This window comes from Lycium barbarum, chromosome 4, assembly GCF_019175385.1.
Source record: "Lycium barbarum isolate Lr01 chromosome 4, ASM1917538v2, whole genome shotgun sequence".
Classification (NCBI taxonomy): Eukaryota; Viridiplantae; Streptophyta; class Magnoliopsida; order Solanales; family Solanaceae; genus Lycium; species Lycium barbarum.
Window position 1 is genome coordinate 15,427,816 of NC_083340.1, and position 27,871 is coordinate 15,455,686.

Sequence of the window (27,871 nt, forward strand, 5' to 3'; positions counted from 1 at the left end):
AGGGACCAAGTTTGGGAAAGGCATTTTGGTGAAGTTCAAGTATTGGCTTTGCTTTTCAATTATTTCAGTGATAGACAAATTCTTCTCAATCTCATTTGTTGGAAGAGATAACATTACAATGGCGTCTTTCTCAAACATATGTGCCATTTGCAAAGTTACACCTCCCATTTCTCTTAGTAGTAGAGCTTTGTTTCCTACTTTCCGCAGTTACACTCATTCCCAAAGCTCTAGCTCTCGGTTAGTATTCCTTTATTTAGAATTGATCTTTTATTTATGATTTTTATAGCCTTTCATTTTACTTGGCCTTTATATTAAAAATATATTTTTCTTTTTACTTACTCCATTTTAGCAAATCAGGAGAAATTTATTACTTAGTATTTTCTTTCAACACTACCCCTAGCATTAAATAGCGAGTACTATATAAAGTATTAATAATCAAATTTACATTTTCCTGAAATTAGGAAAAGTAAAACAAAAGTTCTTGAAGGAATACAAGGATATTTGAGAGATTATTCAACTGAGCTATTAACTCCTTCAACTCTGTTGGAGCCATTCTATACGGCGGTATAGATTTTGGCTTAGTGTCAGGAAGTACAACAACAACATACCCAGTAAATTCCCATAATATGGGGTCTTGGGAGGGTAGAGTGTACGCAGACCTTACCAAGGTTGTTTCCGAAAGACCCTCGGGAAGTACGTCCATTCCAAATTCATTCTCCTTCTCTCCTGATAGGGACTCTGGAAAGATCTTCTGGAAATTCATTCATAACTGGAAGAGTCGATACCTCAGCATCTGCATCTCTAACTCGGACTAGATGATAAATACACCCTTTGGAAATCAGCTTTTTGGCTTTGAGATAGGAGATAAACCTATTCATGGGCACAACTGCATCACCCTTCTATTTTAGGACTGGTTCGTTGGGAACTTGGAAGCTTACAACTTTGGTTTTACAGCCTACTGTAGCATAACATGATGACAACCAGTCCATACCCATGATTACATCAAAGTCTACCATTTCCAACTCCACTAAGTCGGCTATGGTGTTTCGATGATATAACTTAACCGGACAACCCCTATAGATACGTCTAGCCACAACTGACTCTCCAACTGGTGTAGATACATAAAATGGTTCAAGCAAATTTTCTGACTCTACTCCGAATTCCTTAGCAATAAATGGGGCAACATATGATGATGTGTATCCCCAAGGCGAGACACTTGGTTTAACATATGCTGAAGTTTACTCTTTGATAGTTTGATTTGTTAAAAAGAGCTTGCTGATTGAATAATAATATGACTAAAAACGAAAATCAAACTGCTTCAGGAAAAGAGAAAGGAAGTACTAGTCAACCCCTAACCTAATAGTAGTAATTTAGTTTCTTATAGAGTTAGATAGGCAGGCTTCTCAAATTTCACATCATTTATTTACTTTAAGATATCTTACTGAAAACATTTACCATTTGATCAGTTATAAATGATCCACATAAAATGTATATGACCTTGTTGTTCCAAATCAATCAATCACTGAACCAAACTATCATTCAATCTCAAATTAGTTCGGGATAGTCATTTTGCCCTGCTAAGGTCCATTTCATTTAAGACGATTCAACATAGTTACTACTTTTTGGCTGGTCGTCCAACATACAATAACCTTCTTTCTTTATCCGGTTTTGAGGCTTTGCAAGACTCGCATATGTGGAGTTCTATTTCAAAAAATGAAATTCACATATGTGGAGTTGGTTTTCTAAATTTTAACAAAGTTGAAAAATGCAAATAATACCGTTAGAATTACAGATTTAAAAAATAATAATACAAAGCAAACTAAGACTTAATATCGTCAGTAAATGTGGAAATAAAAGAGTGATCATTCAGATTGTTAATTACTTAGCATAGCAAAATGGTGGCATATCATGTTCAGCATGAGTTTTTTGAATGTGTAGTTCCTTGTTAGGCATGATTGATGTTTTTTATTTTTTTTCCACAGCACAAGCGAGACATGTACACCTGCACAAAAAAACTATACTCTTTGAAGTCTAAGCTAGTTTTCTGAGAACTGGATTAAGGTTCTCTGTACTTGCGATTTCCTCACATTTCCTGTGTTTTTAACTGTTGAGATTTTCTTTTGGCTGATCAGATATCTAGCCTGATATGTTCGCGATGTTTCTCTTCTTTTTAGTTGTTGCAGATTTGGTATCAGAAGCAGTTATGCTGAAGCTATTAGAGAGAATACTAACTCAGGTGCAATTGATGTTGAAGCAGATGTGAAGAGTGAACAAGTATTACTTCATGACTTAAGCATCTTCTTTTTAGATCAAAATCCATTTACAACTGTCTCAATTTCAGCAATTAGTTGTAATTCACTCTTTTTGTTTTTCAACAGATTGTAGTTATAGGAGGCAACGACTTTATTGGCTCTGCAATATGCAAGGCTGCAGTATCAAAGGGTATAGAGGTCATAAGTTTGAGCAGGTGTTTGTAATATCTGACTAAGCAGTTCAATAGGGATTTCAATTTCTAAATTGACTCTTTAAAACATTTTCTGTTGATCGATAAAGAACCATACAATTGCTCTATCCTTTTATTTTATTTTTACCAATTATGGGTTCTAAATTTTTAGTATTTCCTACACAGGTCGGGGCGTACCTGTTACACAGGCTCATGGTTAGATCAAGTCACTTGGATGACAGGCAGGTTCACTTCTTCATCATACCCTTAAGTAGGTTGACAATGAAATCAAGTGAAAATGTCACATCGGTGAAAAGCCTTTCCTCTGATGAGTTCCATTAGAGTAGATAACAATAATATTGATGAATGAATAGATTCTTCCCCTTCCTATTCCCTACCCCACAGATAAGAGGACCTGAAGGATAATCAAGCAACCTTACTAAAAAGTAACTTGTCACTTGAAAATTCTAGTCACTAGAAAAAACTTGATTTACCCTTAAAGATGAATGGCGAGCAGAGTTTTATTTTGCCACCATTTATAAGACCAAGTCTAATAGTCTATTATTCATGCTATGGTCGAATCCTGAACTTCAATTTGGACATAGAGGATTAACTAGTGATGGCAGAAAAAAGAATAGAACAATGCTTTTTAGCCTAAAAGTCAAAGCTCACGTTGTCCAAAACTGGAATTCAATCTTTGCCGACCCATAGGTGAAATTTACAAAAGAACCAAGTTCCGAAGTTCCTTCAAACAATCTGACCCCTGGACCAAACAAGAGCAAAGAAGTTCCAAGAATCTAGAAGTACTTGATTGTTTTGCCTAGTCTGGTTGTTATGGAATTCCTGTAAAAAAAAACACTGTTGCAGTGTCCCCTTCCCTCTCTCTCCTCTTGAAGTCATATCCACTTGAAGTTTGGTATTACCGTAATTCAGTAGATGTTATAGCTAATATAGACACCTCGACAACCGAGACTTACATTTCCAGGTATTGCATTTTGTTCCTAAGAGGATCCCAGTTAAAACTACCTTACTTTACATATTTTTTTAAATGGGATCCCAACGACTTCTGGCTAAAATCTTTTTCTTGCATGTCAATGAAATAGTTTTCTACCCCAATCCAAATTACTCATCTGATCTTTATATCCTGTAGGAGATGTTTTCTACACAAACTGGGATGAAGTACTTGCTGGGGCTACTGCAGTTGTTTCAACTTTGGGAGGTCTTGGTTCTGACGAGCAAATGCAGAGGATCAATGGTGAAGCTAATATTTTAGCTGTCAATGTTGCTAAAGATTATGGTCAGTAGATTTTGTTTTATTTATATGAAGAAATCTGTAAAGATGAAGAGACCTTTAAAAGTATAAAGATAAGCTTTGTCTTTTTATTCTCAAAGTGATGAAAAATTGTAGCAAAATATCTAATGAATCAGATAAGGCATGCAACCCTGTGATGAAGGTCAGGCATTGCTGACTCCACTATTTTTTTTTGATGAAGTGACTCCACTATTTCCTTTAGCTCAGAGCTAAAGATATATGTTGCTAGAGAAAATTGATGCTAAAAATATTATCTCGTTGTTTAAGCATTGAAGAGCAGAAAATTCCGCTCATGTTGCTTCTTCCTTATTGACATTTACCAGCCGAAGGAAAAGCTGAAGCCATCTACAGATTGAAATAAAATGCTTGAGTTCGCTAGCTTTTTGGTCTAAATTGTAGGATATGTGTCACGACCCAACCCCGTGGGCCGCGACCAGTGCCCGAGCTGGGCACCTATACGTACCCGATACCCCAAATTAGCATATTAACAGAATAATAATATAATAATAATATTAGTGGTCGCTACAGAATTTAGCAGAAAAGCAGACTTGGCACACATAGGCCGATAAGGCCATCACAGAACAGAATATCCCAAACATATGTACAGAACCCACACAGATGTATCCACAGACCTCTACAGAACATATCATAATCATAAGACGGGACAGGGCCCCGTCATACCCTGAACAAAGTACATATCCAGATAGCAGTGACAGACTGTACCAAAAGATGGGCTCTGTAGAAGAGAGCGCCCCAAAATAGCAGAAATGGGATCCTAAACGTGCGGATCAGCAAACCTGTCGTCTGTACCTGCGCGGCATGAAAACGCAGCCCCCGAAGAAAGGGGGTCAGTACGAAATATGTACTGAATATGTAAAGCGGAATCACAGAAGTCAAATCATAATGATTACAGAAAATGGGTACAAAATCCAGAGTGTCAAATGCATATTTCCAAATCAGACAGAATGTGTACAGAAACATATGTCATATCATATCCGATCCCTGCCACGGGACTCGGCAGACAGAACGTGGTCACCCTCCCGACACTGGTGCCACAATACAGAGGAATCAGAAAAGGGGCGTGGCCCCGTATCATATAATATCATATCAAAATGGCCATAACAGATCAGATCAGAATAGGCGGACATGGCACATCATACTCCACAGACCCATGTACGCGTATACCTGCCCCCTCACATCGGGACGCGGCGAACAATGCAGAGAATTACGCTTGACAACATATCCTGGCCCGGGCTCAGTGTGGGAAACATTGGGACATCCACGAATGGAGTAGTGAGAGACTAATGCAATTTAAAAATATAATAAATGTTTTCAAGACTCGATGAAGCGTATCAAAGACAAACAAATCCAATGGGGTCGGACGGAATCATAATAAATGTATTTCGGATATCATAATAAATTACAGAAGTATAACTTTCCCGAAGTCATTCCGAGTGTCAAAATAATTTATAATATTTAACAGAATATTTAAAATAATATTCGTTAAGCGATTAGTAGGGTAATTAAAACATTTCTTTCAAAAATCGCTTAAAAAGGAAGCTTTAACACATTAGGGGCAAAACCGTAAATAGCGGGCCCGCCTTGGGACAAACAAGGCGGCGGGCTCGAATTGTGCCCTCTAAGCATATAGTATCACCTAAAAAGGTTATACAAACATTCTATGATTTTCTGAATAATTTAGAGCAAAATTGCATAATTTCAGAAAAAGCGTATCAAAATGGTTCAATTCTACTGAAGGAAAAACTGAAATTTTGTCTTGCGGATTCCGAGGGCCAAGAGGTCCTTCGAGGCCCGGATCCGACCCTAACACACTAGGGGCATGCCAAGGGAAGAATTGGGGTTGCTTTACATACCTTTCGCGCTCCTTAAGCCTTTCCAAACTCACTTCCCGTTTCGTCGAAAAACTGCAATTGGTCAAGTTTACCAATTGTGAATTATTACTGCCATTATTTCAACTTTAAGCATATTTGGCTACCGAAATTTCGGCAGCACTTCCCTTATACATATGACACCCCGAGAATTCAACTCGGCTATAAATCATCAACAACAACCCAAACGACAACAACAATATCAACAATGAACATTAAAAACACAAATATCCTTCAACTAGTCATTTTTCTCACAAGTTGACATAATCTTCAATTCAACCCAACTTTCAACTAAGATCAATAATTTCATATTCAACAACCATCATGATCATCACCATATAGTTCTAGAAACATTTCATATCGTTTTCCTTAAGATATACACTCGATATACATGATATACAATCTTCCGCCAAAATCATAACTTATGCAAAACATCAAATCTTTGGCATACAACTTCATAACAAGTTTTCAACTTCCAAATTCATCAACCATAATCATAATTCACATCTTAACAACTTCATTTCCATAATATCACAAAATTATTCTAAAGTGACATAATCATCTACATTCCAACTTCAACCAAAATTCATTCAACTTTCATTCCCAATATAATTTCCATCATAACCACAACTAGAATGCAACATAAAATTCAACTCATATATGTATACAACATATATACACCCATGGCTACATATATATATACATACCCACTTTGCAAACTTCCTTATTTCCATAATTTCTACTCATTTCCACATACCACAACATAAACAAACCTTTATAACATAAGAAAAAGGAATTGATTCTTACCTTTTTCTACAAACTTCTTCACTTGAACAAGTTGTCAACTTGAAGAAATAAGTGCTCCTTCTTCCAAAACAATTACACCAAGTTGTAGAGGACACTTAATTTAGTAGGAATTCAACAAGAAAATAATTTTAGAGGCAAGATTTTGAGGGGTGATTTTTCTATGGCCAAACCCGAAATGCCCTCTTTTTGTTCTTGTTTTTCTCTTGTTTTTCCTCCTATTCTTTCTCTTGAAAGTTCTATGGAATTTGGATGATTAAGTGGTCTTTTATTCATTGACCACATGACTTAATTCCATGGGCTTGGATCCTTTTTATGGACCATGGCCGAATGGCTCCTCACTTGGGCCTGAATTGTTTTTTTCATTTTTTTGGGCCAACTCGGTTGGTCCCGAGTTGGGCCTAGCCCACTGACCTTTCGACCTTAAAACGTTCATATCTCCTTGTACCGACGTCACCTGGGAACCCACGACCTATGGATGGAAAGCTAATTCAATTATCTACAACTTATATTTCAAGGTATTTTCGAAATTCCAAACTTACAATACAGTTTTTGCCCCCCAAAGTCAGGTCACCCGAAAACGTTTTCTTAAAAAATATTCGTTTGGAGGGTTTCCACTTTGATTTGGTCCAAAGGTACTTCATGAGTTGTGTTTAACTTTACATATGTGATTCATATGACATTTCAGATGTTCCAAAAAAAATCTCGGTATGTGGGCCCCACCCCAGCAGATGCTCCGAGGTTCAAAAATACGGGATATAACAATATGCATGAAGCAAATGCTATTATATATATTTTGCATTTTTCTTGCGCTGGTTTGGTGTTGGTCTGTTTATCAATAAAACTTACCTTACCTATCAAACAACTATTACTACGCCTTTATCTCAAACTAGTTGGGATTGACTATTCTTTTTTTGATAATGGTTACATTCTGTATATCCACAGGTACACTATACCATAAAAGTATAGTCCCCCAACCAAACAATTACATATTATAGCAAAAAAGCGCCTTCCTATATTATTATTTACATATTGTACAAAACATCAAAAATATCTTCTGTTTGCACTAGTCATTACAGTCCACCTTATACATGCAGGGACAACCCTCCATCTCTCCTTCTGATTTGACAAAAGACCTCCTCTATCCCAACTGCCCAGTTGGGATTAGCTAGATTGGCTATATAAAACTTCAGAATCTATTTTGCCTCACTTGGATCTGTTTCATTCCAATATTCAATAATTTGGGATTGTCTAAAACCCTCCCTACCCTACAAAGGTAAGGGTAAGGTCTGCGTACATCCTACCCTCTCCAGACTCCACTTGTGAGAATATACTGGGTATGTTGTTGTTGTTGTTGGGATTGTATAAAACAGAGGTTCTCAGGTTCAATTCCCAGCAGAGATAAAACACTAGGTGATTTCTTCCTATCTTTTCTAGCCTTGGTGGACAAAGTTACATGATACTTGTTGCTGGTGGGAGGTGGCAGGTATCCTGTCGATTTAGTCGAGGTACGTGCAAGCTGTCTCGGCCTCCCATGTCATTTCCTCCCTATTATCGTTCCGCCACAGTACCTTAACAGAGGCTACATCTTTATTCCGAAGCCTCCTTACCTGACGATCCAAAATAGATACGGGCTGCTCCTCGTACGATAGTTGCTCCGTCACCTGAATATCATCAGCAGGAAATATTCTAGAAGGGTCACCGACGCATTTACGAAGCATAGAGACATGAAATACCGGATGTACCGCTTCCAAATCAGATGGCAAATCTAGCTCATAGGCGACATTTCCAGTTTTTCGAACAATCTGATAAGGCCCAATGTAACGCGGACTGAGCTTACCCTTTCTGCCGAACCGCATCACGCCTTTCATAGGCGATACCTTCAGGAATACCCAATCGCCTACCTGAAACTCCAACGGTCGACGCCGTTTATCCGCGTATGACTTCTGTCGGCTTTGGGCTGCCAACAGTCGCTCCCGAATAAGTTTTACCTTGTCCACGGCCTGCTGGACCATATCTGGGCCAATCAACTCTGACTCGCCAATATCAAACCAGCCAATCGGCGATCTGCATTTCCTGCCATATAGAGCCTCGTACGGAGCCATCTGGATGCTGGAATGGTAACTGTTATTATATGCAAACTCAATCAACGGCAGGTGATCATCCCAGCTGCCTCTGAAATCAATAACGCAGGCCCGCAACATATCCCCCAGCGTCTGTATAGTGCGCTCGGCCTGCCCGTCGCTCTGAGGATGAAATGCGGTGCTCAGACTCACCTGAGTCCCTAGTCCCTCCTGAAAAGATCTCCAGAAATGCGCCGTAAACTGGGCGCCTCTGTCAGAAATAATAGATATAGGAACCCCGTGGAGCTTCACAATCTCCTTAATATAGAGCCTGGCATAATCCTCGGCGGAATAGGTAGTCCTGACGGGAAGAAAATGGGCTGATTTCGTCAGCCTATCAACGACGACCCAGATGGAATCATACTTCCGTGGAGTGCGAGGCAAACCTGTAATGAAGTCCATATTAATAACCTCCCACTTCCAAGTCGGGATTTCCATCTCCTGCAACAGTCCACCCGGCTTCTGATGCTCAATCTTGACCTGCTGACAATTAGGGCACTGGGCGACGAACTCTGCAATATCCCGCTTCATGCCGTCCCACCAGTATAAGCATCGGAGATCATGGTACATCTTCGTAGACCCAGGATGGACCGAATAGCGAGCATAATGTGCCTCGCTCATAACCTGCTGTCGAAGGCCTGCAATATCAGGTACACACAACCTGTCTCTGTATGACAAAGTACCGTCCGGTGAAAACTCGAACGAAGTCCTCTCCTTATCATAGGCTGTGTCCCTGTACTGAGCTAAGACAGGATCTTCGTATTGACGCCGCTTAATATCGTCCCTGAGGGATGACTCAGAAACCCCTCGAACAGAAATCCGTGTATCTCCAGAATCGGCCAGACGAACCCCGAGACTAGCCAACTGTTGAATATCACGGGCTATCTCTCTCCTGTCTGGCTGTAAATCGGCCAAACTGCCCATAGACTTCCGACTAAGCGCATCGGCAACAACATTAGCCTTACCCGGATGATACAGAATATCCACGTCATAATCTTTCAGAAGCTCCAGCCACCTCCGCTGTCGCAAATTAAGCTCTCTCTGCCTGAAAATATACTGGAGACTCTTATGATCAGTATAGATATCCACATGAACGCCATATAAATAGTGTCTCCATATCTTCAGAGCATGAATTACCGCTGCGAGCTCCAGATCGTGGGTAGGATAATTCTTCTCATGCTGCTTGAGCTGCCGGGAAGCATACGCTATAACTCTGCCATGCTGCATCAATACACAGCCCAACCCCATGCCAGAAGCGTCACAATAAATAACATACCCGTCCGGTCCCTCTGGAAGAGTCAGAACTGGGGCTGTAGTCAGCTTCTCCTTCAGCAATTGGAAACTCCGTTCACAAGCGTCAGACCACAGGAACTTAGCTCCCTTCTGAGTCAGCCTTGTCAAAGGCGCTGAAATCGAAGCAAACTTCTCCATAAATCTCCTGTAATAGCCTGCTAACCCCAGGAAACTGCGTACCTCTGTGGGCGTCGTAGGTCTGGGCCAATTCTTCACGGCCTCAATCTTCTGTGTGTCCACCCGGACACCATCAGCTGCAATAACATGCCCCAAGAAAGCCACTGAAGACAGCCAGAATTCACACTTAGAAAATTTCGCATATAATTTCTGATGCCGGAGTACCCCTAATACCGATCTCAGATGATCTGCGTGCTCCGCCTCAGACCGGGAATAAACCAGGATATCATCAATGAATACAATTACAAACATATCCAAGAATGGCCTGAATACCCGGTTCATCAAATCCATGAATACTGCGGGGGAATTAGTAAGCCCAAAAGACATAACCCTGAACTCGTAATGCCCATATCGGGTCCGGAAAGCTGTCTTAGGGATATCGGCCTCTCGTACTCGCACCTGGTGGTAACCGGATCGAAGATCTATCTTCGAAAAACACTTAGCGCCCTGCAGCTGATCAAACAAATCATCAATCCTGGGGAGGGGGTATTTATTCTTTATAGTTACCTTATTCAGCTGCCGATAATCAATACACATACGCAGCGACCCGTCTTTCTTACGCACAAATAATACCGGGGCTCCCCAAGGCGAAGTACTGGGTCTGATGAAGCCCTTATCCAACAAATCTTTCAGCTGCTCCTTCAACTCCTTTAACTCTGCAGGCGCCATTCTATACGGAGGAATAGAGATAGGCTGAGTGTCTGGGAGTAAGTCAATAGAGAAGTCTATCTCCCGCTCTGGAGGAAGACCTGGAAGCTCGTCGGGAAAAACATCTGGAAACTCATTAATCACGGGGACTGACTGAAGTGTCGGCGTCTCGGCGTCCAAGTCTTGCACCCGAACCAGATGATAGATATAACCCTTTCTGATCATTTTCTTTGCCTTAAGGTATGAAATAAACTTACCTTTTGGCGATGCTGTATTACCAGCCCAATTTATAACTGGCTCCCCGGGAAACTGGAAGCGAACTACCTTATTCTGGCAGTCAACATTAGCGTAACAGGAAGCTAGCCAATCCATACCCATAATAACATCAAATTCAGTCATATCTAACTCTACCAGATCTGCCTTAGTGTCACGGTCACAAACGATCACAGAACAGTCTTTATAAACCTGTTTCGCTACAACAAAATCCCCTATCGGCGTGGCTACCTCAAATGGCTCTATAGGTTCAGACATAATACCAATTTTACCGGCAACAAGGGGTGAAATATATGATAAGGTCGAACCTGGATCAATTAGTGCATACACAGATCGAGAGAAGACCAATAAAGTACCTGTGACGACATTAGGAGATGCCTCCTAATCCTGGCGACTGGCCAAAGCATAAATGCGGTTCGAAGGACCGCTAATACCAGAAGCTCCACCACGGCCTCTGCCGCGACCCGCTGGTGCCGAAATACCCTGCCCCGTAGGGCGCATAGCCACTGACGAAGATGAAGACCCAGCGGCTGATCCGGTAGGCTGCGCTGCACCACCCGAACTACCCTTATACGGGCAATCTCTCACAGAATGGCCCTGACGGCCACAAGAAAAGCATGCACCGGTGGCTCTGTAGCACTCTCCCGTATGGTATCTGCCGCAAAAAGAACACTGAACCCTGGGTGGCCTCATCTGACCAGAACCCCTATCTGTCCGCGAACCTGAAGCCCTGGAGCTCTTGCCTGCTCCTGAATACCCTGGGCTATCGAATCTGCGACCTGCAGGCTGGGGAGGCGCGCTCTGCGCCGGCTGAGATGAAAATCTGCTAGGCTGCTGCGGCTGTTGGGGCTGTCTGCCCCGAAAGTCTCCAGATGACCTGGCCCTCTTGGGCTGTCTCCGATCCTGGCCCCTGTCAGGTTGGTGTCCTCCTCTGCCCCGATCCTCCATGCCCTGGGCATGGGCCTGGATACGGGCAATGTCCATACCGGGCTGAGCAGCCAATACTAAGCAGCTATCAACAAAATACCGATCCAGCCCCATAATATATCTATGCATCCGGTCCGCCATAGTAGCCACCACAGTAGGTGCATATCGGGCCAAGGAATCAAACTCCAAACTATAGTCCCGAATACTGCGGCCCTTCTGCCTCAATAATAAGAATCTATCAGATCTGGCTCGTCGCAACTCTGGGGGCAGAAAGTGTCCAAGAAATGCCTGAGAAAAATCGCCCCAAACTGCTGGAGGAGTGCCGTCCCCCCTGGATAGACCCCATGACTCGTACCAGTTTGCCGCCACATCATATAACCGGTACGAAGCTAACGCGACTGACTCTGTCTCGGAAGCATTAATCAAATCTAGAGTGCGTCGCATCTTCCTAATAAACTCCTCAGGATCCTCCTCGGGCTTTGTCCCGAAGAACTCTGGAGGGTTACAAGTCAAAAACTCACGGGCTCTCGAACTATCACGCCTGACTGCCCGGTCACCTCCCAGTCCATGCCCCTGAACCTGCCCTGCCACAAGTCTAGTCAGCAACTGGACTGCCTCCCTCATAGACCGATCCTCAGTGCCTGGTCGTGGAGCTGGAGGCTCAGGTACTGGAACTGCGGGAGCTGGCAGTGGAGTCGTCCCCCGATCTGCAGCTACGGCTGCCCCAATCTCCTCCACGAGTGGCGGTGTAGAAGAACCCTCTGTCTGGGGCAAAGTCTCCGGAGCAATATATTCCTGGGCCCTGGTAGTCCTCTGGACCCGGCTAGTCTCTCCTACGGCAACTGACTTGGCCTTTTGGGCCGCTGTCGCCTTTTTTGGAGGCATATCTGCAAATATAGCCACTCGTTAGGAAGGGGTCATCCTGATAACACAGCTCTATCGCACGATCTAAGACAGAAAGAAGGGTAGTATCCTAAATGCCCTGTAGCCTCCTGTTTATAGGTGTGGTGCACAACACACCGATAAACAAGACTCTACTAGACACGGTCTGTGGACATTCCGAGGACGAACCGCTCTGATACCACTTTTGTCACGACCCAACCCCGTGGGCCGCGACCAGTGCCCGAGCTGGGCACCTATACGTACCCGATACCCCAAATTAGCATATTAACAGAATAATAATATAATAATAATATTAGTGGTCGCTACAGAATTTAGCAGAAAAGCAGACTTGGCACACATAGGCCGATAAGGCCATCACAGAACAGAATATCCCAAACATATGTACAGAACCCACACAGATGTATCCACAGACCTCTACAGAACATATCATAATCATAAGACGGGACAGGGCCCCGTCATACCCTGAACAAAGTACATATCCAGATAGCAGTGACAGACTGTACCAAAAGATGGGCTCTGTAGAAGAGAGCGCCCCAAAATAGCAGAAATGGGATCCTAAACGTGCGGATCAGCAAACCTGTCGTCTGTACCTGCGCGGCATGAAAACGCAGCCCCCGAAGAAAGGGGGTCAGTACGAAATATGTACTGAATATGTAAAGCGGAATCACAGAAGTCAAATCATAATGATTACAGAAAATGGGTACAAAATCCAGAGTGTCAAATGCATATTTCCAAATCAGACAGAATGTGTACAGAAACATATGTCATATCATATCCGATCCCTGCCACGGGACTCGGCAGACAGAACGTGGTCACCCTCCCGACACTGGTGCCACAATACAGAGGAATCAGAAAAGGGGCGTGGCCCCGTATCATATAATATCATATCAAAATGGCCATAACAGATCAGATCAGAATAGGCGGACATGGCACATCATACTCCACAGACCCATGTACGCGTATACCTGCCCCCTCACATCGGGACGCGGCGTACAATGCAGAGAATTACGCTTGACAACATATCCTGGCCCGGGCTCAGTGTGGGAAACATTGGGACATCCACGAATGGAGTAGTGAGAGACTAATGCAATTTAAAAATATAATAAATGTTTTCAAGACTCGATGAAGCGTATCAAAGACAAACAAATCCAATGGGGTCGGACGGAATCATAATAAATGTATTTCGGATATCATAATAAATTACAGAAGTATAACTTTCCCGAAGTCATTCCGAGTGTCAAAATAATTTATAATATTTAACAGAATATTTAAAATAATATTCGTTAAGCGATTAGTAGGGTAATTAAAACATTTCTTTCAAAAATCGCTTAAAAAGGAAGCTTTAACACATTAGGGGCAAAACCGTAAATAGCGGGCCCGCCTTGGGACAAACAAGGCGGCGGGCTCGAATTGTGCCCTCTAAGCATATAGTATCACCTAAAAAGGTTATACAAACATTCTATGATTTTCTGAATAATTTAGAGCAAAATTGCATAATTTCAGAAAAAGCGTATCAAAATGGTTCAATTCTACTGAAGGAAAAACTGAAATTTTGTCTTGCGGATTCCGAGGGCCAAGAGGTCCTTCGAGGCCCGGATCCGACCCTAACACACTAGGGGCATGCCAAGGGAAGAATTGGGGTTGCTTTACATACCTTTCGCGCTCCTTAAGCCTTTCCAAACTCACTTCCCGTTTCGTCGAAAAACTGCAATTGGTCAAGTTTACCAATTGTGAATTATTACTGCCATTATTTCAACTTTAAGCATATTTGGCTACCGAAATTTCGGCAGCACTTCCCTTATACATATGACACCCCGAGAATTCAACTCGGCTATAAATCATCAACAACAACCCAAACGACAACAACAATATCAACAATGAACATTAAAAACACAAATATCCTTCAACTAGTCATTTTTCTCACAAGTTGACATAATCTTCAATTCAACCCAACTTTCAACTAAGATCAATAATTTCATATTCAACAACCATCATGATCATCACCATATAGTTCTAGAAACATTTCATATCGTTTTCCTTAAGATATACACTCGATATACATGATATACAATCTTCCGCCAAAATCATAACTTATGCAAAACATCAAATCTTTGGCATACAACTTCATAACAAGTTTTCAACTTCCAAATTCATCAACCATAATCATAATTCACATCTTAACAACTTCATTTCCATAATATCACAAAATTATTCTAAAGTGACATAATCATCTACATTCCAACTTCAACCAAAATTCATTCAACTTTCATTCCCAATATAATTTCCATCATAACCACAACTAGAATGCAACATAAAATTCAACTCATATATGTATACAACATATATACACCCATGGCTACATATATATATACATACCCACTTTGCAAACTTCCTTATTTCCATAATTTCTACTCATTTCCACATACCACAACATAAACAAACCTTTATAACATAAGAAAAAGGAATTGATTCTTACCTTTTTCTACAAACTTCTTCACTTGAACAAGTTGTCAACTTGAAGAAATAAGTGCTCCTTCTTCCAAAACAATTACACCAAGTTGTAGAGGACACTTAATTTAGTAGGAATTCAACAAGAAAATAATTTTAGAGGCAAGATTTTGAGGGGTGATTTTTCTATGGCCAAACCCGAAATGCCCTCTTTTTGTTCTTGTTTTTCTCTTGTTTTTCCTCCTATTCTTTCTCTTGAAAGTTCTATGGAATTTGGATGATTAAGTGGTCTTTTATTCATTGACCACATGACTTAATTCCATGGGCTTGGATCCTTTTTATGGACCATGGCCGAATGGCTCCTCACTTGGGCCTGAATTGTTTTTTTCATTTTTTTGGGCCAACTCGGTTGGTCCCGAGTTGGGCCTAGCCCACTGACCTTTCGACCTTAAAACGTTCATATCTCCTTGTACCGACGTCACCTGGGAACCCACGACCTATGGATGGAAAGCTAATTCAATTATCTACAACTTATATTTCAAGGTATTTTCGAAATTCCAAACTTACAATACAGTTTTTGCCCCCCAAAGTCAGGTCACCCGAAAACGTTTTCTTAAAAAATATTCGTTTGGAGGGTTTCCACTTTGATTTGGTCCAAAGGTACTTCATGAGTTGTGTTTAACTTTACATATGTGATTCATATGACATTTCAGATGTTCCAAAAAAAATCTCGGTATGTGGGCCCCACCCCAGCAGATGCTCCGAGGTTCAAAAATACGGGATATAACAATATGCATGAAGCAAATGCTATTATATATATTTTGCATTTTTCTTGCGCTGGTTTGGTGTTGGTCTGTTTATCAATAAAACTTACCTTACCTATCAAACAACTATTACTACGCCTTTATCTCAAACTAGTTGGGATTGACTATTCTTTTTTTGATAATGGTTACATTCTGTATATCCACAGGTACACTATACCATAAAAGTATAGTCCCCCAACCAAACAATTACATATTATAGCAAAAAAGCGCCTTCCTATATTATTATTTACATATTGTACAAAACATCAAAAATATCTTCTGTTTGCACTAGTCATTACAGTCCACCTTATACATGCAGGGACAACCCTCCATCTCTCCTTCTGATTTGACAAAAGACCTCCTCTATCCCAACTGCCCAGTTGGGATTAGCTAGATTGGCTATATAAAACTTCAGAATCTATTTTGCCTCACTTGGATCTGTTTCATTCCAATATTCAATAATTTGGGATTGTCTAAAACCCTCCCTACCCTACAAAGGTAAGGGTAAGGTCTGCGTACATCCTACCCTCTCCAGACTCCACTTGTGAGAATATACTGGGTATGTTGTTGTTGTTGTTGGGATTGTATAAAACAGAGGTTCTCAGGTTCAATTCCCAGCAGAGATAAAACACTAGGTGATTTCTTCCTATCTTTTCTAGCCTTGGTGGACAAAGTTACATGATACTTGTTGCTGGTGGGAGGTGGCAGGTATCCTGTCGATTTAGTCGAGGTACGTGCAAGCTGTCTCGGACACCACTGTTACTTAAAAATAAAATAAAATAAAAACAGAGGTTCTCTACGTTATGTACGGACGTACAAATACCTACAAAAATTAAAAGGACTCCCAACAAAAGTTGGACCTAATGTAAATTTACCAACACAACTAAGTATTAATCCCAACTAGTTTGTATCTTCGTCTACATGGATATTTTGTTTCCATCTTGTTCTTTTTTTTTTCACTAAGCCTGCGTAGATTTCGAGAGATTGTATGTCTTTTGAGACAACATTTTTCATGTTATTTTAGGTCTACTTGATCCTCTTTTAGTACCTCTAATGATTATGTTTCATACCTATAAGCAATGTATTTGGAGGTATACATACACAGATCAAACCAAAGGACCTCTCATTTTATCTGTTGTGTGCCTTTTGCATTTTCTGAAGAATGTGAACATTTCAAATCTTGTCTATTCTTATATAACCGCACATCAATGCGGCGGCCCAGAAAAAAAAGTGGGCAACGTGAGTGTCGCAAAAATACGGATGTTAAAATAAAAAAAGGAAATAGGGTTTTTTGTTGTTGTTGTAGGGATTTGTTATGATGTCAATTATGTATTTTTTGGGTCTGCCGGTATTACAGAGAAAGGATAAGTTGGTAAATTTTGGGTTTTTGAGTTTCTTTGGTACTTTTAGATTGGGTATATGAGTGTTTCATAATTAATTTGCCTACTTTGGTGCTCTTCCCGACAAAAAAACAAATTCTTGTAGAAAATACTACCTCAAAAGCTATTTTACTTTGATTGATCCTCCCTTTGAGAAGCAACTCGATGTTGATTACTCTGGTATTGGGTGGTATGGACTGACAGAAGGACATTGTTCCGGCTTCTTATAGGAAAGCAACAACAACATACCCAGTATAATCACACCAAGTGGGGTCTGGGAAGGGTAGAGTGTACGCAGACCTTACCCCTACCTTGGGAAAGTAAGGAGGTTGTTTCCGATAGACCCTCAGCTCAAGAGAAGGTGCCAACATATTGACTACGTTTCTTTTGAGCCGAGGGTCTATTTAGAAACAACCTCTCTACCCCGCAAAAGGTAGAGGTAAGGTATGCGTACATCCTACCCTCCGCAGACCCCACTTGTGGGATGACACTGGGTATGTTGTTGTAATAACAACATATAATAAGATAAATAAAGTGAAAGAAACAATCAAGTTGTAGTAGAGACCTAAAAAATAAGCGAATGAACAAAGATTATAATACTCCTAGTACGGAAAAGAAATCCTCGCGGCCACCTACTAGCCCTCTACCTTGATACTTGATCTCCAAACTCTCCTATGGAGGGTCATGTCCTTGGTAAGCTGAAGCTGCGCCATATTGTAACACCCCGTATCTTGGAACTAAGTTTAGACTCATATCATTAGAGTTTTAGTGGAAAAAAAAACTGAAGGTTTGAACGTTTTGCGAAAATGGTTGATAGGCCTACTTCGGGCAGCGATAACTCCTTGATTAGTTGGGAATTTGGGAAAGTACCCTTAATGAAAGTTGTAGTACGTAGAAATACCTTTATAATGATATAAGGACCAGTCCAATCAGAGGTCGGAGCAAGGAGATATGATCGTCTAAATATGGCTAATAGTAAGGCACTTAAAATTCTATAGAATCGGCTAAGTTTTCGATACGTCTGCCTTCCAGTCACATTTCGTGAAAATCCGTTGGGAATTTGAGGAAACTTAAAACATGAAAGTTGTAGCCCTTTGAAATATATTTCCAACGGTATATTGTGGAGCCCAAACAGAGCTGTGTACAAGAAGTTATGTCCATTTTACCGAACACTGTGCGGAACCGACACCCGTCGCTTCTCGAAGCGCGTGAGGGCGCGTGCGATGGCCCGCATCGCGGGACGATCACTCAAGTCTGATTATTGAGCTGCAGAATATCTCGCAATGGCCCCGCATCTCGGACCCATCGCGTAACAGGTCGGGTTCGGGTCAAAAAGTCGGGATTTCGCGTTTTAAGTTATATTTAAGCTTGGGGTTTATTTCCCTAACACCCCTAGTCACGAAAAATCACCCTAAAGTCATAGGGAACACGTTCCAAGCCTCAAGAACCCTCCAAGGTAAGTTTTATCATGATTCTAGATTGAATTCAAGTCTCTAATCTCTTTCTAACTTGAGTAAACCCTTCTAATCAATAGAGTTGTGAGTGGAACATTATTGTTGGGCGTAGAAACCCTAGAACTCGTATTCAAGAGGATTGAACGTCCAAAAGGTAATGCTTCTACACTCTAATCATTCATAATAGTGAATTGATGAGTTCTTGAGAGAATAGTAAATGGGTTTAGTAAAGAGAATTACACGAACTATAGTAGGATTTTGGATTGTTGACTTGAGATTGTTATAATCATATGGGTGATGGAGAATGATGTTAATTACACCTAATTGAGATTCTAGAATCACCTAGAAGTAATAGAATGGGAATTGGGTGAAGAAACACCATTAATGGAGATTGTGGAGCTTTATGCCCACTAAGTGTTTGATAAAATGCTTAGATGACCAAAGCATGAATATTATTGCTAATATAGAATCCCTTTGACTTGTATTGATATAGATCAATGTTGAAAGGGTTGACGAACATTGTATTACGCTCAAAGGCTGGAATTAAGGTATGTGAGGCTAACTATCTACGTTAGGGAATGTTCATGATTCTCCCTATGCCTCATTCTTCATACTTGTCAGTAATTTGACTCAAAGTACAGTTTAGCCCTAGTTTCATGATATGTTGTAGAATTGTTATCTTCTAGGGTTGCAGTTACAGAATTCGTTCATGGTTGTCAATTTGAATATCATGAACTCAGCACGTAATCTTTATAGACTTATGTATTGTTACCACATGAGTCTCGGTCTAGAAATTCAGTATGCTCAGAAACAGTCAGTGTTTTCAATTCAGTCCAGCATGTCTATTTCAGTTCAGCATTATTCATTGTTGTTATGGTCTCAGTCCTTATTAATTAACCATAATTATACATATGTGATTTTTCCCGAGGGCACAACACAGTCTTGTGTATACGTATACATGGCCGAGGCCATTGACTAACACACTACTAGACCGAGGCCATAACGTGCATTTATTATTGGGCCGAGGCCCCACATATACAAACACAGATAATACAGATGATTCAGATACAGAGCAGGGAGTATTCATATCTCTACTTCCTTGCTATTACAGTTACAGTTATCAGTTTCAGTTTCAGTTCCAGTATTTTATTGCTTCAGTTGCTTTACATGCTAGTACAATTCAAATGTACTGATGTCCCTTTTTATTGCTTGGGGGCCTGCATCGCAATGATATACAGGTTGACGACTCAACTATTTAGGAGTGCACATATCAGCTACTGGTGAGCCCCAAATTCCTTCGGGGCGTTGTCAGCTATCTAGTTAATTCAGTTTATAGACAATTTTATTATTCAGTACTCTTTGAGGCTTCATAGACACAGTTCAGACAGTCAGATATTTGTTATGTTATCCTTGTAGACAGTTATACTCAGTCGTCCAGTTGTTTTGGTGTAGCCACGTTGGCATCTTTCAAATATGTTCAGATTGTCTAAGTATTTCCGCATTATGATATTTCAGTCAGACTTTTAGTTAATCAGCATGTGTTAGTTTTATTTTATAAATTAGATATGTTTTGGTATCACATGTTGATTCAGCCAGCCAGTTGGTTCGCTCGGTCACATGCAGTCAGGCACCGGGTGCCGTGTTACGTCCAGGCCCAGGTTCGGGGCGTGACACATATCCTGTCGAATCACCTCTCCCCAGGGCTTCTTTGTCCTACCCCTCCCCTCCTTAGGCCCACCACTGTTAGCCTCTCTTACCTCCTCATTGGCGCATCCGCGCATCTCCTCTGCACATGACCGAACAATATCAACCTTTCTTCCCGCATCTTGTCTACCATGGAGGCCACACCCACCTTGTCCCAAATCACTTCATTTCGAATCATATCTCTCCTAGTATGCCCGCACATCCATCTCAGCATACACATCTATGCTACCTTCATCTTCTGGACATGAGCTTTCTTAACTGGTCAACACTCCGTCCCATACAAATTAGTCGGTCTAACCACCACTTTGTAGAACTTTCCCTTAAGTCTAGGCGGCACATTCTTATCACATAACACATTTGATGCGAGCTTCCATTTCATCCATCCCGCTCTAATACGATGTGTGACATCGTCATAAATCTCACTATTGCCTTGGATGATCGATCCCAGGTAATGGAAACTTTCTCTCTTAGGGATGACCTGAGTATCAAGCCGCACGTCCTCGTCCGCTACATGTATCACATCACTGAACTTGCACTCCAAGTACTCTGTCTTAATCCTGCTCAACCTGAAACATTTTGACTCCAGGATCTGTCTCTAAACCTCCAACCTCGCGTTAACACTGCTTTGCGTGTCTACAATGTCATCTGCAAATAACATGCACCGTGAAAACTCTCCTTGAATGTGACGCGTCATTTATTTATGACAAGCGCAATACTTGTTAGTGGATCCCACACCCCCCCCCCCCCCCCCCTTTTATATGTAGTTAGGTACTTAGGGTGAATGTGAAAATAGTCATCTCAAGGTAAAAAGTCCCCTAACCATAGGGTTTGCGATGGGGTTATTATCATCTCTGTACTCATAGTTTTGTCACTTCGTCTTACACCTCATTTTGCGTGCATAATTTGCAAGATCGGTTTGCAATTAACAGTAAGGTACTGCTTTTATGTGTTTAGGAGCAACTCTTATGGCAGATTTAACTAGTATTTTTGCACTTCATATTATCCTTCTCCATAACTACTCATGACAAGTCTTGGATTTATAGTTGTTCAATGTAAACTACATTATATCTCTTGTTATTCTTGCAGGGATTCCTAAGTTCATATTGATTTCTGTGCATGATTACAATCTACCATCATTCCTTCTTCAATCAGGCTACTTCACAGGGAAAAAAAAGTAGAATCGGAAGTCTGTTCCAAATTCCCTAACTCAGGTACTCCATAATATGTTTACTTCTTTCTGGTGGCACCGGGGCAGTCTGAAGCTTATGATACATAAATTAGTATTAGCAGTTGGAAATGAGTTAGTTACATGGAATTCCAAAAGTTAGTTGGTAGTTAGTTGAATTAGCCATTGGCGGGAAAGTTAGTTACTGTTACACTAGTTAGTTAGAGCAAGTTGTTAGAAGCTAGTTAGTCGGTTATGACTTAGATTCAGTTGAGATTAGTAATTCATTCTCTATAAAGCATTGTAATACACTACATGGGAATCATCTATGAAAATACAATACACAAATGTTATTCTACTTCTATTCCATTTTCTCTCTTTCATTTCTATAGATGATCAACTCGAGTTATCTCTGAATAACTCCTATATTGGCACAAAATTACTCGAATTATATTGAATTCCTGCAATTCTACTAACATTGGTATCAGAGTAGTTAGATTCTCGGCATAAATGGCTAAGGGAACGAGATCAAATGGAAATATAATCCCCACTGAGTCTGCCTTAGAAGGTGGAGATGTGAGGGAAATGTTGCAGAAACTGATGGCAGAAATTGGTACTCTTAATGGAGAAATGGCATCCTTGAAAATATTGGATCAAATTGTTTCTCAATTGAAGGAACACATAGAAGGAACTAGGAGTGATGATTTACCTGTGATTAATGGAGTGGGAACTTCAAGAGAAAGGAACTCAAGAGAGAGACCAGTAAATGAACAAGAAGTTAGGGAGAAATCAGCTATGAATTACCAAAATTACCCAGGAATATCCAGGTATTCAAAGTTGGATTTTCCTAAATTCAATGGGGAAGATCTGAAGTCTTGGTTGTTCAAAGTTGATCAATTCTTTGATTTTGACAACATTGCTATGGACAAAAGAGTGGGATTGGCTGCAATTCACATGGAGGCTGAAGCAATACAGTGGCATCAGTCATTTATGAGGTACAAGCAATACTCTTCTCCTCCCACCTGGAATGAGTATGTTATGGCACTAGTAGAAAGGTTTGGGGCTGATTATGATGACCCAATGAAAGAAATTAAGAAAATTAAGCAAACTGGTTCTGTGAAAGATTACCAAGCAATTTTTGAAAGTAAATTGACTAGGGTAAATCTCTCTCAAGAAAATGCAATTAGTTGCTTTATTGGAGGCCTTAAAGATGAACTAAACCTTGCTATGAAATTGACAAATCCAACCACCTTATCCCAGTTGTACAAAACTGCTAGGATGCAAGAAGCATTCTTAACTGCTCAAGCTAAGTTCTATAAACAATTTCCATATCCAACAGCAAATTCTAGACCTAATTATAAGAGAACTAGTGATCTGAAATTCCAAAGTAAAACTTTGTTGTCAACACCTGCAATTGAAAGTTCTGTAATCAATAAAGAGTTCACCAGAAGGAGGCTTAGCATAGAAGAAATGAATGATAAGAGAGCACAAGGCCTATGTTATTTTTGTCCAGAATAATATGCTCCAGGCCATAAGTGTAAAAACTTGAAACAACTTTACTTACTAGAAGTAGAGGAATTGGAGGAAGAACACACTCAACAAGAAGAGGAATTGATGGGTGATGTAGGAATGGAGATGGTAGAAGTGAATCAACCTTTAGAACAGATGGAGATTTATGTTCATGCATTGAATGGGTCACTAGGGTTCAGGACCCTTAGAGTGACAGGTTATCACTCCAAGAAACCTCTGAACATTTTAGTTGACACTGGCAGTTCACATAATTTCGTGGATCCTAAGCTAGTAAAAACTCTAGGATGTGCTACCAAGTCAACTACACCTCAAATGGTTACTGCAACAAATGGTAATATGATCAGAGTGGATAAGGTGTGCCATGTCACATGGTTGCTGCAAATAGCTGAATTTGCTGCTGATTTCTTACTATTACCATTGGGGTCTTGTGGAGTTGCGTTAGGGGTCCAATGGTTGTTAACTTTGGGTGATATCAAGATGAATTTCAACAAGTTAACTATGGAGTTTTGGTACAAAGGGAAGAAGCATTTACTCAGAGGTGCAGAGAAGCAAATCACTTCTGCTAATGCTGGCAAATTGGAGAAACATTCAGGTAATCGGTCTCAGCTATGCATGATTCAAGTAGTCCCTACCATGTGTACTGAATTGTATGCTTTGGAGACTAAATAAGAGGCAAATACAGACCGTAGAATCTTGGTAGTCATCCAGGAATTTAGGGAATTATTTGCAAAACCAACTCAACTGCCACCATCTAGAGGAGTATTTGACCATAGAATTGTGTTGCATAATGGTACTAAGCCTATAAACAAGAGACCTTATAGATATCAAAAGGACATTATTGAGAATTTGGTGCAACAAATGTTGGAACAAGGTATTGTTCAACCAAGCTGCAGCCCCTTTGCATCACCAGTGGTCTTAGTTGGTAAGATTGATGGGACTTGGAGATTGTGTGTAGACTATAGGGATCTTAACAAGCACACTGTTCAGAATAAATTCCCTATCCCCATTGTAGAAGATCTACTAGATGAACTTGGAGGTTCTACAATCTTTTCAAAAATTGACTTAAGGGCCGGTTATCACCAACTAAGGATGGCTGAAGAGGACATTCCCAAAACTGCATTCAGAACTCATTCAGGCCATTCTAAGTACTTAGTAATGCCTTTTGGTTTATCTAATGCACCAGCTACTTTTCAAGGCTTGATGAATACTGTTTTTCAGAAGTTTTTGAGGAAATCAGTGCTTGTATTTTTTGATGATATACTCATTTACAGTAAAACAGTAGAGGATCATTTGTTACATCTTAAAAGTGTTTTTGTTGAGATGAAGAAACATCAACTTCTAGCCAAAGAGAGTAAATGTTTCTTTGGAGTAGCAAGGTTTGAATACTTGGGCCATTTTATCACAAAAGATGGAGTTTCTACTGATTCTCAGAAGCTTAGTGTTGTTCAGAAGTGGCCCTTACCTTCTACTATCAAGAAACTGAGAGGCTTTATTGGTCTATCTGGGTACTACAGGAGATTTATTCAAGGATTTGGGATTATCAGCAAACCATTAACTGATCTTTTAAAGAAGGATAGTTTTAAATGGTCTACTCTTGCTAAATCTACATTTGAGAAGTTGAAAGAAGCACTTACTAGGGCTCCTGTTCTGGCCATACCTGATGCTAATAAAACTTTTGTATTGGAGACTGATGCTAGTGGATTTGGTATAAAGGCTCTATTGATACAGGAAGGGCACCCTATTGCATTCATTAGTAAGACTTTATCTAATAGACATGTTGCAATGTCTGTTTATGATAGATAATTACTGATAATTGTTCATGTAGTTTCCAAATGGTCTCAATATTAGCTTGGCCAGAGATTCATCATAAACACTGATCAGAAGGCTCTGAAGTTCTTCATGGAGCAAAAGTTACACACAAACTCCCAACTTATGTGGTTAACTAAGTTCATGCCTTTTGATTATGTTATTGAGTACAAAAAAGGGTTGAGAATAAGGTTGTTGATGCTTTGTCAAGGGTAACTAGTGCTGAGTTACTCACCCTTGTAGTTTCAACAACTAGCTCTCAGCTAATGGATGAGATTTCTCACAGTTGGGAAACAAATGCTGATTTAAAGGCCATTGTTGCACAATTACAGGCTGGTCAGGGTCCTACTCACTTCTCATGGGTGCAGAATTAGCTGAGAAGGAAAGGTAAACTGGTGGTTGGTAGAGTACCATAACTGAGGTTTTCCATCATTTCACTATGGCATTGCACTCCTCAAGGTGGTCACTCAGGTGTAGAGGCAACATTGAAAAGGGTTCTTACCTTGTTTTACTGGAAGGGCATAAGGAAAAATGTCAAAGTGTTTGTACAAGAGTGTGACATCTGCCAAAGAAACAAAGCTGATCTTGCAGCTCATCCAGGTTTATTACAACCATTGCCTATTCCTAATGTAGTTTGGTCTCAAATTAGCATGCATTTCATTGATGGGTTGCGTAAGTCCAAAAGTCATGAGGTTATTTTAGTAGTTGTGGACAGGTTGAGTAAGTATGGTCATTTCATACCTCTCAAACACCCATATTCTGCTCAAACAGTAGCCTCTCAAACACTCATATTCTGCTCAAACAGTAGCCAAGGCATTTCTAGATAATATTGTCAAACTACATGGTTTTCCTGATGTTATTACTAGTGACAGAGATGCTATTTTCCTAAGTTCTTTTTGGCAAGAGTTGTTTGCCTTACAAGGAGTCTAATTAAATACTTCTACAGCTTACCATCCTCAGTATGATGGACAAACTGAGGTCTTGAATAGGTGCTTAGCGACCTATCTTAGATGCTCATGTAATGAGAGTGCTAGTGATTGGTTTGACTGTCTTCCTATGGCTGAGTACTGGTACAATACATCATTTCATAGTGCTATACAGACCACACCATATGAAGCTTTGTATGGTAGACCTCCCCCTCTACACTTGCCATACCTTCCTGGTGAGTCTGATTCAGCTAAAGTGGATAATATCTTGTTGAATAGAGAATTCAAGTTGCAGTTAATGAAGCATCATTTAATGAGGGCTCAGTTGAGAATGAAACGACAAGTTGATTCTCATAGAAGTGACAGAAACTTTGAAGTTGGTGATTGGGTTTATTTCAAGGTTCAACCATATAGGCAGGTGTCTATTGCTACACACCCTTACCATAAACTTGCTGCTAAGTTCTATGGTCCATTTCATGTTACTAAAAGAGTTGGTCAAGTGGCTTATACTCTCTTGTTACCAACAACAGTCAAGATTCACCTTACAGTTCATGTGTCCCTGCTTAAGAAGTGTTATGCAGTACCTGCTCAAATTTCTATTCCACCTTCTGTTGATATTGCTGATCCTAATTGCCCTCAACCTGAAGCTATCTTACAAAGGAAGATGGTCAAGCATGGGAACAAAGTTGTGGCTCAGGTGCTTGTTAAATGGCACGGATTATCTGCAGACTATGCTACTTGGGAATTTTTCAACAGTCTCAAGACAAGGGTCCCTGAATTTGATCCTTGAGGTCAAGGATCTCTTGATGAGGGGAGTACTATACTGATACATGAATTAGTATCAGCAGTTGGAAATGAGCTAGTTACAGTGGAATTCCAAAAGTTAGTTGGTAGTTAGTTGATTTAGCTATTGGCAGGAAAGTTAATTACTGTTACACTAGTTAGTTAGACCAAGTTGTTAGAAGCTAGTTAGTGTTATGACTTGGATTCAGTTGAGATTAATAATTCATTCTCTATAAAGCATTGTAATACACTACATGGGAATCATCTATGAAAATACAATACACAAATGCTATTCTACTTCTATTCCATTTTCTCTCTTTCATTTCTATAGCTGATCAACTCGAGTTATCTCTGAATAACTCCTGTATTGGCACAGATTACTCGAATTTTATTGAATTCCTGCAAATTCTACTAACAGCTTACGGTTCTAACAATTGTTCTAACTTGCATAAACCTAGTGTACTTCTTTGAAATTATTGAGTACAACAGCACCATGCATGCAAGTATCTCAAAGCATGTAAGAACTTGAACGTGTGGATTAAACCTATGTGCCATATAACAAGGTTATTATGTGATGTCAACTGCTACTAGTTGCTGACCCCAAACTACTGACCAAAAAAGGAAAAAGAAAAAAAAAGCTTGTTGCTAAGCCTAAACTAGTGCAGCCATAAGTTTTTGTTGCTTACATACTTGCATTTCTCACTAAAATTTAACAGGTGTTGTTCTTAGACCTTCATTTATATATGGGAAGAGGAAGGTTAACGGCTTTGAGATCCCTCTAGATTTGATTGGAGAACCTCTTGAGAAATTATTAAGTGCAACAGAAAGCTTCACTAAGCCATTGAATTCGCTTCCAGCATCCGACTTAGTTCTAGCCCCTCCAGTTAGCGTGGACGATCTTGCCTATTCAGTGATAAATGCTGTTAAGGATGATGATTGTTTTGGCATTTTCACCATTGACCAAATCAAAGAAGCAGCAAAAGGAGCTAAGGTGTAAGAGGTTTACATTTAAAAGAAAAATGATATACGTCTTGTAACAGAAGTGTTTATGTAGAATATGTAAAATCTCTGGCTTATGCTA

The 27,871-nt window shown here is 40.3% G+C and overlaps 1 pseudogene; it reads left to right on the forward strand.

The window, feature by feature from the left end:
- On the forward strand, positions 1-27,871 carry LOC132638228 (uncharacterized protein At1g32220, chloroplastic-like; annotated as a pseudogene).